The following is a 12,435-nucleotide window of genomic DNA, read 5'->3' on the forward strand; positions in this document are numbered from 1 at the left end:
AAACCCTTTCCTCCACAACTTGCTTCTTGGTCATGATGTTTTGTGCAGGAATAGAAACCCTGACTAAGACAGCCACCCTATGTTGGCATCTCAGAAGCAGACCTTTTAGAGACAGGAAGGAAAATGTTTTCTCCTGTATGTCAACTAACAGCAGGTAGGAGAGAGAGGGACATAGAGAAAACACAGTGGAGAGAAAAGACAACTCTAAAGAAACTGGATCACCAGAATTGAAAGAGAAATTTGGAAAAATAAATATCACCTTCCTCTGTCCTAAATCCTCTACTCACTACAGTTAACTACTTACAGATAATTTCCACACCCTCTCCAATGAAATTAGGGTTACCTCTATGGGCCCCTGTATTGATATTCTATAAATCTAAACCTTACTCTAAGGCGGGGAAACAAAATGAGTTATGTCTTATTTGTGAAAAATCTTTGGTGATATGGACTAATTTGATTGATAATTTATACACTGGAGACTACACAAATAATGATAACTATTTAGTACCTAAGTCAGAAAAAACAAGGGAACTCAGAGAGCTGTCCGCAGGGCAGCAAACAATGGCTTGTTTAGATTCCTCTGACAATTTTCTAACATGTTCTAAAAATTATAATGTGCTTGGAGATTACTCCTAAGGCTAGATACAAGTGTGTGGGGACATTTTTGTCATTAGATTATTTTTAAAACAGCAGAACAAACCAATAACATAGCCCCAGTGCCTAAGGACACAGGCAGGCTGCTATAAGGTAAGACCAATCTTGCATTCTTCCCAAACCTGGCAATTTAGAAACAGTTAACATGGGCTGTCAAAGAACCATTGATGCTGAGAAATTGCTCTAATCAATTGATTAGCATGCAATTATTTGGAAGGAAAATATTGAGTTGTTTCTGTTTATTTGCCAGGGGCAATTATCTGATTGTGCTTAAGTGACTCAAGATGGGGGAAAAGGGAGCTGAAGGCTGACTGGACCCACCCATCTAAGTGACAGCCAGAAGTTCTATTTCACGATAGAGATACTTATGTGAGGGAAGAAGAGAATGGCTAACATTTCTAGAATGACTTTAATGTGGCTAAGTCAGTTTTAGACCACATATTTGATGGATGCACCTAGAACCAGTAGAGTCTTATACAGAATTCCAGAATGGCCTCAAATGTTGCTTCTATCATTTAGATCACCTAGACAGATGGGCAAACTGACTATCATACACAACATATGCACACCTCTCTCTTGCTTGCATGTACACGTGCACACACCTGCACACACACACACACACACACACACACACACACACACACGCACGTATCATGCACACATATGTTATCTAACTCTTTGTTGCGGGGATTAAGTGAATTGATACAAATAAACATCCAAGGATGTCCTTGGTGCACAGCAAGGACTATTAATGGCAATCATTAGTTTGGCTGGAAAATAATTGGTTAGAAAATACAAGCTGGTACTCCATCCTGACTGAGCATGTTTGTGACAGTTGTCTGCAGAAGTCCTAGAACTTTAGTCTCATAAAAGTAGCATTGGGGTCTTTAAAATGCTTTGTTGACATGGATAAAGCACCTTGAATATTAAAATGGACATTGTTTCTTTAATTGTTTATTTATAAGGGTCACAAGGAATCTATCATGCATTGACACTAATGGTGCATTCTTCTGTAAAATGGTTATAAATACCAGAGGAGGAGGTTTTGAGAACAAAACCAATTTTACAGTTTTTGCAAACCCTCTTTCATATCTCTCTGGCTTTGTAGAAGGCAGTAGCCTCCAATTTGATGTGGTTTGATATGTGATTTTGGTTGAATTTTGTAAAGAACATCCATCTACGCACAGATGTATCTGGGGAAAACAGGCATATTTTGGAAGGCTTTACAGGTAATTTCAGGTGTTCTTCTTTGACATCACACCAAAACTCAATGGATAACAGTTCCTTAAAAGTGTGTTATGAAGGGAAATTTGGAGTCGTATCAATAAAGTTTTCATTTCTTTTACATTAAAACCCAGGAGTTCATCTGTAACTAAATTGTATTTTCTCATTTGACTTTCTGATGCCATACATCAGCTGGTTGGAAATTCACTGATTTGTAAATTTTCCTAATGTTGATGTGTTTTGTTAATCTCTACAAAAAGGTATTATGTATTAATATTAACACAAATATTTAAAAACCCCTTATGAGTCAAAACACCATTAAATGTAACTCGGTTATTTTTAATTTTTATTTAAAAGCTTGAACTTTATCATTGGAAGTAAGTATTGTTCACTTGGGTTTCTGGAAATGACAGGTGCATTTTGATTGTTTACAGAAAATGTCTGATACAATTTATCTGCCAGTCATCCTTTCTAAGGAAAGGGTTGCTCAGTGCAAAGCAGATAGTTTATCTTGCAACTCAAGCATTTGCATAAGTGCATTGACACAGACAGGTGTGGGTTTTGGAATGCTGAAGGTATTTCTACAGCATCCCCAATTTGATCCAAATGACATTTTTTAAAAGGTGCAACTCAGAAATGATGGTTAGAAGAAAAGGAGAAGGAGGAAGGAATGGGAGAGGGAGAAGAAGGAGGAGAAGAAGTAGGAGAAGAAGAAGGATAAAAAGAGAAAGAAGAAAATTTTCCACTTAATGAGGCAGGGGTTTCCCTCTTCCAGGTCCATATGGATATAAAAAATACAATGACTATGTGTCTTAGTTAGGGTTTTACTGCTGTGCACAGACACCATGACCAAGGCAAGTCTTATAAAGAACATTTAATTGGGGCTGGTTTGCAAGTTCAGAGGTTCAGTCTAGTATCATCAAGATGAGAACATGGCAGCATCCAGGCAGGCATGTTACAGGAGGAGCTGAGAGTTCTACATCTTCATCTGAGTGCTTCTAGTAGAAGACAGACTTCCAGGCAGCTAGGGTGATGGTCTTAAAGTCCATGCCCACAGTGACACATCTACTGTAACAAGGCCACACCTCTAAATAGTGCCACTCTGGGCCAAGTATAATCAAACCACAACACTAGGTATAGCTTATTGCCACAATTTACATCTGCTCCGTTTACATTTGCAGAATAGATGGAACACACTGAGAAAGTCGAGTGAAATCATAAACATAGATTTGACCTATAACTACAACTCCCAGACAGAACTTACAGAAGTCCCGATCTGCAGATCACAGCCTTGGATTCAAGGCTTAAAGGATCATGGCAAACAAATCATTAAACTGTCTCAGACCAGTGCTCAGATAAACCAGGTAAACCCAGGGCCAAATGCATATGATTTGATTCAATGTGAGACTGTTCCAAGTGTTTAACTTAGGGACTGGAACAGTATAATGAGCAAATTATGTGCAAGCAAACACTGTTGCCGGGGGCCACCCACACTCTTTTCTGGTTAAGGAGTTCCTTTGGGTTTGGTTTGTGATGGAAGCCACAGAATTTTTAATCAAGCTTTAGTTTCAAAATGATTAAGAGGAGGAAAACTTATCTGCATAGAAATACTCAGCACTGTATGGTAGACATCATTCCCACTAAAATCTGAGCGAAGACAAGCTTTAAATGATCGCATGCTGTAAGAAAACATCTAGGAGGTTGTGAGGTCAAAGTTAGAGACAGGAAGTGGTGGTCCATCATGTCAGGGCTGAACTCTACTTCTTGATCTGGCTCCAAGCAACATCTTCCAGGTACCTAGAATCTGCAAAAACATGGAGGGTTTCTTTTATTATGGAGAGGATTATATGAATGTTTGTTTCCTTAAAATAAACCAGTTGAGGTAACGCTGTGTATCCTTAGATCCACAATTGGGAAGGTGAGGTCCAGAAATAGTGAGAGTTGGCATCTATTTGGTGTGGGCTTTGTGCAGAGCATTCTTCATAACCTCTGTAGGGATCCAGGTCTAGTCTGTGTCAACTAAAAACACGGCCCTTAAGGATGACCTCATCTCCTTCCCATAATAAACTCGGTGGGCTAGAATAATAAATACTGATGAAGCATAGTCCTTGCTTTACAGAAGCAGCTCAACCTGTAACCACAATTGTAGACCCTCAACAAACCACTGGAGTTCAACTCCATGGCTCCATCTGTGACCTTACACGGGTCCCTCGTCTGTTTGTGTTTTAGCTCCATCTTCAATCATGATAATAGTGTCTAGTTCTACAGAGAAGTCGTCTGTTGTAAAGGTTAATTCAGCCCATGTGTGCAAAGTGTTCATACAAAGCGCTCCTTTTATACTTGCTGTGTGGTCACTGTAGCTACACCCATGGCCGTCATCATTATCTGGGTTCATTACTCTTACTGAATTCTGACTTGAGATGCCTTCACTGCAGAAGGCTCCCAGCCGTGCTCAAGTAAAGAATTAATGACAGGAACTTTTTCTTTTACTGGAATATGATCAATGCAATTTCTCCCCTCTTAGAACTGCAGGCAAGTGTCCTTAAACTCTGTGGTCCCAAAGCCGTACTGCTTGCTAGCGATAGAAGTCCCATCCAAACGTTCCCACTGCATCCAGCTGTGCTCCTGTTCATGAGGAAAGAAGTCGGCAGTAATTGGCATGATAAAATTCCTCACTGTGTGCACTGTTATTAAAGTGGGCTGCCTCCTCTAGTCCTACCATGTGCACTATTAAAACATGCTGTCTACTTCTCTACTTCATTTTTCAGGCTTGTTTTCCCTTCTAATTTGTCACAAGCTCCATTTAACCAAATAACTCACAAGATAATTCTCTATTCTTTCTCGACAATTTCTCTCTCAACTTCTGCTCTTCCTACAGATTTGAAGTTAATGGCTGTGAGTTGGAATAAACAAAACCTCCCCTCTGTCTCCTTTGCAGCCCTCATGCTCTTCTCTATCCTTTTCCCAGGCAGGTGCAGCCTCTGGGTAGGTTATTTTTCTCTTTATACACCAATGCTTATTAGGGTCTGCTAGTAGTTCACAGTGATTTTCTTCATGTGGAGGTGTTTTACACTTCAGTAGACACAGAGGAGATGCTTCTAGCAAAGAAACATGTAACATCCCTACCAGTCCATCCCATCATGCACCTGGACTCTACTCATGGTGCTACTAGACTTCCCAGGTTTGTTTCTCTGGGAAGACACACAAAAACTGGAGGTTGTTGTGGATTGTCCTGGAGCTGTTTGTATTTTGATGCTAATTCCACTTCCCCAGGAAGGGCTGCCTGGTCATGAACTCACATAACTTCATCAGAACCTTCTTCTTATTTTAATTTGTGAAATAAAAGCAAGAGCTGGTGATTGGGCAGAGGAAGGGAAGGTGGAGCCTGCGGGTTAGAGAGAAAGGAGGTGGCAGGAAGAGGAGAGAGAGAAGATGGAGCTGAAGCATGTGGAGAAACTGCAAGTTCTAAGGGATTTCTTAGCAGGGGAACAGAGTAGTGTAGTGGTAGATACACCCAATCTAGGCGCGCTGCTTGTATTCATATTACCTAAGTTGTGTTTTCATTTGCACGGGCTTCTTTGAGATGGAGAGGCAACTACAACAGAAGGTGAATAGCAGCCAGTGACCACCCTTTGCATCAATACAAATGGGAGATGGAAATGACCAGACTAGCAAACCCTTATCTCAGCAAGCCCCGGCCACAGCAGTGTAACCAGGATGTGGCTATACTCCCAATTTATACCTCAAAACAGGACACCCCATCATCTCCTTTTACTCCCTTGGACTCTTTCCTAACCAAAGCAAATTAGGAAAGTGGGGGCATCTTGAAGCAGCATCTTTAAGGTTACTATACAGATTGTATTTTTCATTACATTCATTCTTATAGACATATTTCTGTGTATATGTGTGCCCACTCATTCTATAGCACACATGGGTGGATCAGAAAACAGCTTGCTAGAGTCAGTCTTCCCTTCCACTACATGGACCCTTGGTATAGGGGCTTGGTAACAAGTGCATTTAACAATTAATCTGTGTGCCAGCCATAGATGGCCTTTCATGAAGAACTTTAATGGGTAAAGATTTAAGTATAAAAGATTTGATGACTTGAGCTAATCTAAGTTGTATTTTTTTTTCACTTCGCACATTTTTTTCCTTACAAATTTATTTAAAGAAGAGAGATACATGTACAGATTTTTTAAAGCATTTTGGCAATTCTTTTAGAGGTTTGATAGCATGCACTGAAAACCCACTAGTTACCATATGCATAAAGTACATGTAGAACAGAACATAACATGGAAATAGTCAGAGTTTTCTTGGTGTGTATAGATTAAACATAATGATCTTTGAATACCAAAAATTGCCACAGGGCTATATTTCTATCTCTTAGATTATTAATGAAGTGAAAGCCTCAGTCCTTCTTAGGAAAAAAACATAAGTGTATAGCACTCTCTCAGATTGTGGTATACCTAGACCTGAAACCATTAATAATCTAAGTTGTATATTAAATGAAGAATCAATTCACATCCATGGGCAAATGTATACATTTACTAATTTTACCTGTTTCAAGTCCTGTTCCAGATGGAGAAATGCGTTTCAGAGAGAGAGAACACATGAAGGATGGAGCCTCTTCCTGCCCTTCTCAGCTGTAGCCAAGACAGCTCTTCAGCCTCCTGCTTCTCAGGAGGACCTGTGTTTCTAGTGTGGTTTTCACTGCCCTCTACTGGTCATGCTCTCTCTGGCTTTTTGAGTCAAGGTACAGCAGGACTGGGGGAACAGGAAGAAATGTGGTCTCCCATTGCAATAAGATATTTCTGGAGAGCCATTAAGGACAAGAACTCTAGTTCCAAAAAGGCAGGTGTCCAGACAGGCTTTGCACACCCACCCTCCTCCCCGAATGCCCCAGCATGATGTTCTGTTCCTTTACGTTCGATGCCATACTCCATGACAAGAAGGGATTATTTCCATCCGAAAGAGAGTAGGAAAGGGTCTGGGGCTTGCTTGTCTGGCTTTTTTTCCTTCCCATTTTTGTCTCTTGAAGGAAAGTCTTAGAAATGGATCCCAGTGAGGAAATGGAGACCATTACGTGAGTAATGCAGGTGACTGGCAGATCTACAAGGCAGGGTTATACTGTGATTTTTTCTTCATGTTCCGTGGGCTCTCTAGGAACCCATTGGTTCTTATAGTTGGGCTTCCAAAACCCAAGGTGATTTGAGAAACATACCGAGAGGAAACAGCTGCTCTACATAGTCAGAGGCAGACTGATTTCGGTGCAGCTGCCAAGCCCTCGTGGTGCCTCCTGTATATTTTTTGATTTCTAGTAATTATTGGAAGTGACATCCGCTCTTGGTAATTAACCCCTCTGACACCCAACAGAAGGTGCGTACTTCCTCCAGAGGCCTGGTGGTGGAGAAGATTGTGTGTCTCTGCACTTCCAACCTCTCTTGGCAACATTTAGAGGATAAAAATGATGATGTGGGCACATTCGGAGCTGGCATTTCACACTGATCTTGGATGAGACAGCCCTCGCTTCTCAGAGATGCAGGGCAGCAGAGACTGAACAAAGTTGTATGGGCAGTGAAGACGGAGCGCCCCCCCACCGGAAGTGACGTCTCATCCTTCACTTCTCAGAGATGCAGGATGGCAGAGAGTGAACAAAGTTGCATGGGCTGTGAAAACGAAGCACCCCCCACCGGAAGTGAGAAAATGTCTCTAGGACAGGGACAGTTTGTCCCCCTCAAACAACAAAACAACAACAACAACAAACAGAGCCAGAAGGATCTCTGTGAGCTGCAGGCCAGCATGGTCTACAGAGCGAGTTCCAGGGCAGCCAGAGGTACACAGAGAAAAGCCCAGTGTCACGGACTTGGCAGAACCAAACAAAAACAAAATTAAAATGAAAAACAAAAATCCAGCTTTTCTACAGTTCTATGTATGTGTGTGTGTGCCTGTGTGTCTGTGTGTCTGTGTATGTATGTCTGTGTGTATGTATGTGTCTATGTGTGTCTGTGTGTGTGTCTGTGTATGTGTGTCTGTGTGTGTCTCTGTGTGCGTGTGTCTCTCTGTGTGCACGTATGTGTGTTGTGTGTCTGTGTGTGTTTCTGTGTTGAAGGTAATAAGAAAATAAATGTCTTTGTACCCATTGCCTTTATGAGCTAATACTAAGGTGCCATCCTGGTGATGTGCCTTTGCTTGTTGGCACTACCCACGAAGCTCTTTGCACTGCCTTCTGAGTGCTTCCTCCTCCTCAGAGGCCACTGGCGATGTTGTTTCCCATTTCTGCGACCTTGAATAAGCATGAGAAGCTTGTTCGTCTTACTTTTTTTAGTTCTTTCATTCCGTTCTTGATGATTTTTACCTGTGCTTTCTTCTGAACTCACTGATTTTTCTTTTTTTCACTCATGTAAGAAATCTTCACACATTCTACATTTGCATGGCCAACTTAAGATCTCTCTATTCTCTTAGTGGTGTATTTTGATGAATATAAACTCAATGTTTTTATGCAGCTGAGTTTCTCAATATTTATTTTTGTGGCTTGTTAGGAGAAATGAAATAGCCTTACAAAATTCTTAGAGAGTGTGTCTTTCATCATCTAAAGGGTTAGTATGTTATCATAATTACAGCCAAGAAAGCTAACGAGTCACCACGACCCTCTCCCTCCCACGACACCCAAAAGCCATTTAGCCACTGGTCAAGTTAAGTCTTCCCGGCATCTACAACAGGCCACACAGCTAATTCTTTTCCACAGAACATAAATGTAAGGGATATAGAATTTACACAAGAAGTATGTGCTTGCATTTTGAACCCTTTTCCATAAACGAGTAAGCAATCCAAGATGGAACAAGCTGATAGAGCCACAATTAGATGTCACATAGTCTGAGTCACTACATGTAAGCAAATAACCTTTTGCCAGAAATGCCCTGTCTGCAACTACAAAAACTATGTATGTGTGAACTCCTGAAAGCATCTGGAAGAGAGCCTTGGAGGAGACGTTTAGGTCATAGGGTCTAATCTATGTCTTTACAACAGAAATTGCCATCTCCTCGATCACAGCACTTGGGAGGCTGAGGCAACAGCACTGCCATGAGTTCCAGGCCCAGCCAGTCAGGGCTATAGACTGAGACCCTTTCTTCATAGATCAGATAGATGATAGACAGACAGACAGACAGACAGACAGACACACACACACACACACACACACACACACACACACACACATACACACATACATACATATATACATACATACATATATACATACATACATACACTGTGGTAAATACTATTTTGGTTGTTTTTTACCCCACTTAGATCCTATAGTTCTGATATAAATGAGACAAAACCTTTATATTTATAATAAGCTTTAAAGCACTAGATCTGGGAAAATATCAACTTTTTGTCTATTCCCCTGTCAATAACCCCAAGAAATCACATGTTCTGCCTGGGCTACTCCTATTCCAACTGACCCATGCTCATGGCCATGTGTTCACAATCCACCTATCACCTGTCCTTGAGGATCTCCTCATGGGGGAAGAGGGAAACCAGAACTTGGGATACAGAATTTAGCATTTGAATAAAGCAACATCAGACCAACCTTCTACATACATAGATAGATAGATGATAGATAGATAGATAGATAGATAGATAGATAGATAGATAGGTAGATAGATAGATAGATAGATAGGCAGATACACTGATAGATGCATACATACATACTTAGATAAATGATTTATAAATTATGATTAAAAGAAAGATATAGATAGATGACAGATAATAGATAATAGATGACTTATAGATAGATGACAGAGAGAGGGGGGGTAAGTAGGCAGGCAGGCAGACAGACAGACAGATTGATAAATGATAGATAATTTGAAAAAAGAAGAACTCAAGAAGAACACCAAGAAAGAAGATGGTGCTTATCACCGAGAAACAAGGTCTCATAGATGTTGGCCATTTGACTCCCTAATCTTGGACGTTAAGCCCCCAGAATGGGAAGAGATACACATCTGCAACTCCTAAGCTTCCCCAGTCCCTGGTCACTTGTTCTATCACCTACGACAAAACATTTCCAGCCAGGATTTCTTGAATCAGTGGCCACTTGACAAGAAAAGGGCCCAACTGTATCAGCCACCAAATTGGAGGTGGGTGCTTGTTTCTTTAGCTGTAAAAATTTGAAAATCGATATACTGAAATGGGACACTAACTTCACAAATTCTTTAAATACGTGACATTTTCAGGGTAGATGGGACTGGACAAAGGAAAAGAAAAAATCTAAAGATGTGGATATCTATTGTGCAGTAGCATAAAATGTTGCCTACGGTAATTCTGAAAGCAGAACTCATGTGGTGAAGAAGGGGCTCTGCAGGAATCAGTCAGGAGTGCTGTATTATTCTCCCTTGGCTTCTATGTTGTATTATCCTTACCACCATTGCAAAGTAGAAAAAGCTGTTTCCAAGCATGAAGAGGTGTTCTTGAGAGCCAAGGTGGAAAGGGAAGGAGAAACACCAAAGAGATTTTTAAAAGATATCAAAACTATTTCTAGCCTCTAAACCAACAATACAAAGTCAGAGTGAAAAGAATTCTTAGAGCAGCAAAGGCACCTCAGGGGTGATGGTTCCACAGAAGGACGGGGCTCTATGACTAAGATCAAACCCAGGCAATTTCTCTCCAACTCAGGGCTCTTTTGTGAGATGTCCAAAAGGGACCTGTGTCATGCTGAAAGAGATGCCCCTAGATGTAGAGAGCCAAAACATGAAGCAAATGAGAATTATGTCCAAAGAACTCTGGTTATCCACACTTGGAATTTACTAGAAACAGAGAAGTGTGAGCTCTATTGCGACATGAAAGGCATTGTTAAACCATCTGGGATAATAAAAACATATCCTACCACCAAACTGACCCTGGCCAAAAGGGAAGAGTAAAAACTGTACCCCCTCCAGAGGGGCATAATTCCCAGAGCTCCTTTCCAGTGGAACTTTGGGAAATGACTCTCAATGGTGGTCCCAAATCAGTGAAGTCATTAGAGGTGTGTATTGCTGGACTCACTCAAAAGTTGTAGGAAAAGGGTCTAGCACCTCCTTAAAGCAAGCTCTCCGGATTGCTATTGAAGCCACTGATTTAGGAGTGGAAGGGTTAGGAAGAGCCTCCTGCACTTTAGAAATCTGTGGAAAGAAAGTAGGGGCCGGGGCTCTAATTTATACCACACACTTTGCAGCACAGCCAGAGAACAAGGTTGCACAAAATGCCTAAGATACAGAATTTGAAAGTTCCTCTGTTATTTCCCCTGTTCTCCTCTTTTTAAAAGCCAGGCTTATTTTGTGTTTATATTAAACATATTAGCCTTTACCTCTTAGAGCTGGGAAACAAAGGCAGATAGCATAACCCTTCATGCACAGGTCACAACAGAGAACCAATCAATTGAGTCACCCAAAATTTGCAAAAGAAAAAAATCCAACAATGTTCTAAGCTTATGATTTGCATTGGCCTGTGTTCACAGCTATCTTTACTCATATGGGACCATTGGATGGACTCCCAGGTTTAGTTCCTAAACAATAAATAATGCATATCTAGAACTCAGATTAAGTTTCCAAATGCATGGAGATCTGCCTCTAGATTTCCTTTGCCTTCCTAATATTTCATGTTTCTACCCCTGAACCAAGACCTGGCTGTTGTAATCTGAACAGCTTTGCAAAAGAGGTGGATCATCCCTACGAAGTTACGTTCTTCGGCCATCTCTTAGCTGTTTTCATCTCCTATAAGCTTTGTTTGGTTTATGTCATTGCAAGTGAATCCATTGTTTCTTTGATTTCTATTCAGGATAGAGTAGCAGATATGTATCTTGAAAACTATTAACAAAAGGTTTGAGAAATAAATTAAACATGACTTATATAGCAAGGAAAACACATGGATCAGAAGGTTAGATATTGTCAAGGGTATTGATCTTTCTTAAGTAATTAATTAAATGTGATCCAGCTAAAATGTTAGTAGGACTTTTAGAGAATCTGGTGAGGACATTCTAATATTTATATGGAGAGACTCAAACTTTTGAACAATTTTGGAAGACCTTAAGTAATTTTAGGTTTTCCTGCAAAGCTACTTATATGTCAATGAGTCTTGGAAAAATATGGCAGAAAGGCTAAGGACAGAATAGGATGGTGTATAAATAGACCTAGAAGGATAATTACTTATTTACAAAGATGACTTGGTAATTAAGGGAGGATCAGGGAGTGTGTTCACTAGTTTTTGCCTTAATGATTTGATCTCTATGTACTAAATAAGAAACTGTGATCCTTACCTCACACCATACATAAAGATTTACTTGAAACGGTTCATTAGACACAAGATTCAATTAACTTAATTAAACATAAGGGCTAAACCTAGACATTCTAGAAAAAAAATATACAAAAAACAACTTTGTATATTTATATATTGATTTCTTAAGGGAACTGGAAGTACAAACTATACCTGCCAATTAAATACAGACTACACCTGCCAATCAAGCTGTATCCAGACTAAAATGATCTAGTTCATAAAAGACAGAACAGCTGTTTGCAATCACAA

This window comes from Micromys minutus (genome assembly GCF_963924665.1).
Source record: "Micromys minutus genome assembly, chromosome: 5".
In the NCBI taxonomy this organism is placed as follows: Eukaryota; Metazoa; Chordata; class Mammalia; order Rodentia; family Muridae; genus Micromys; species Micromys minutus.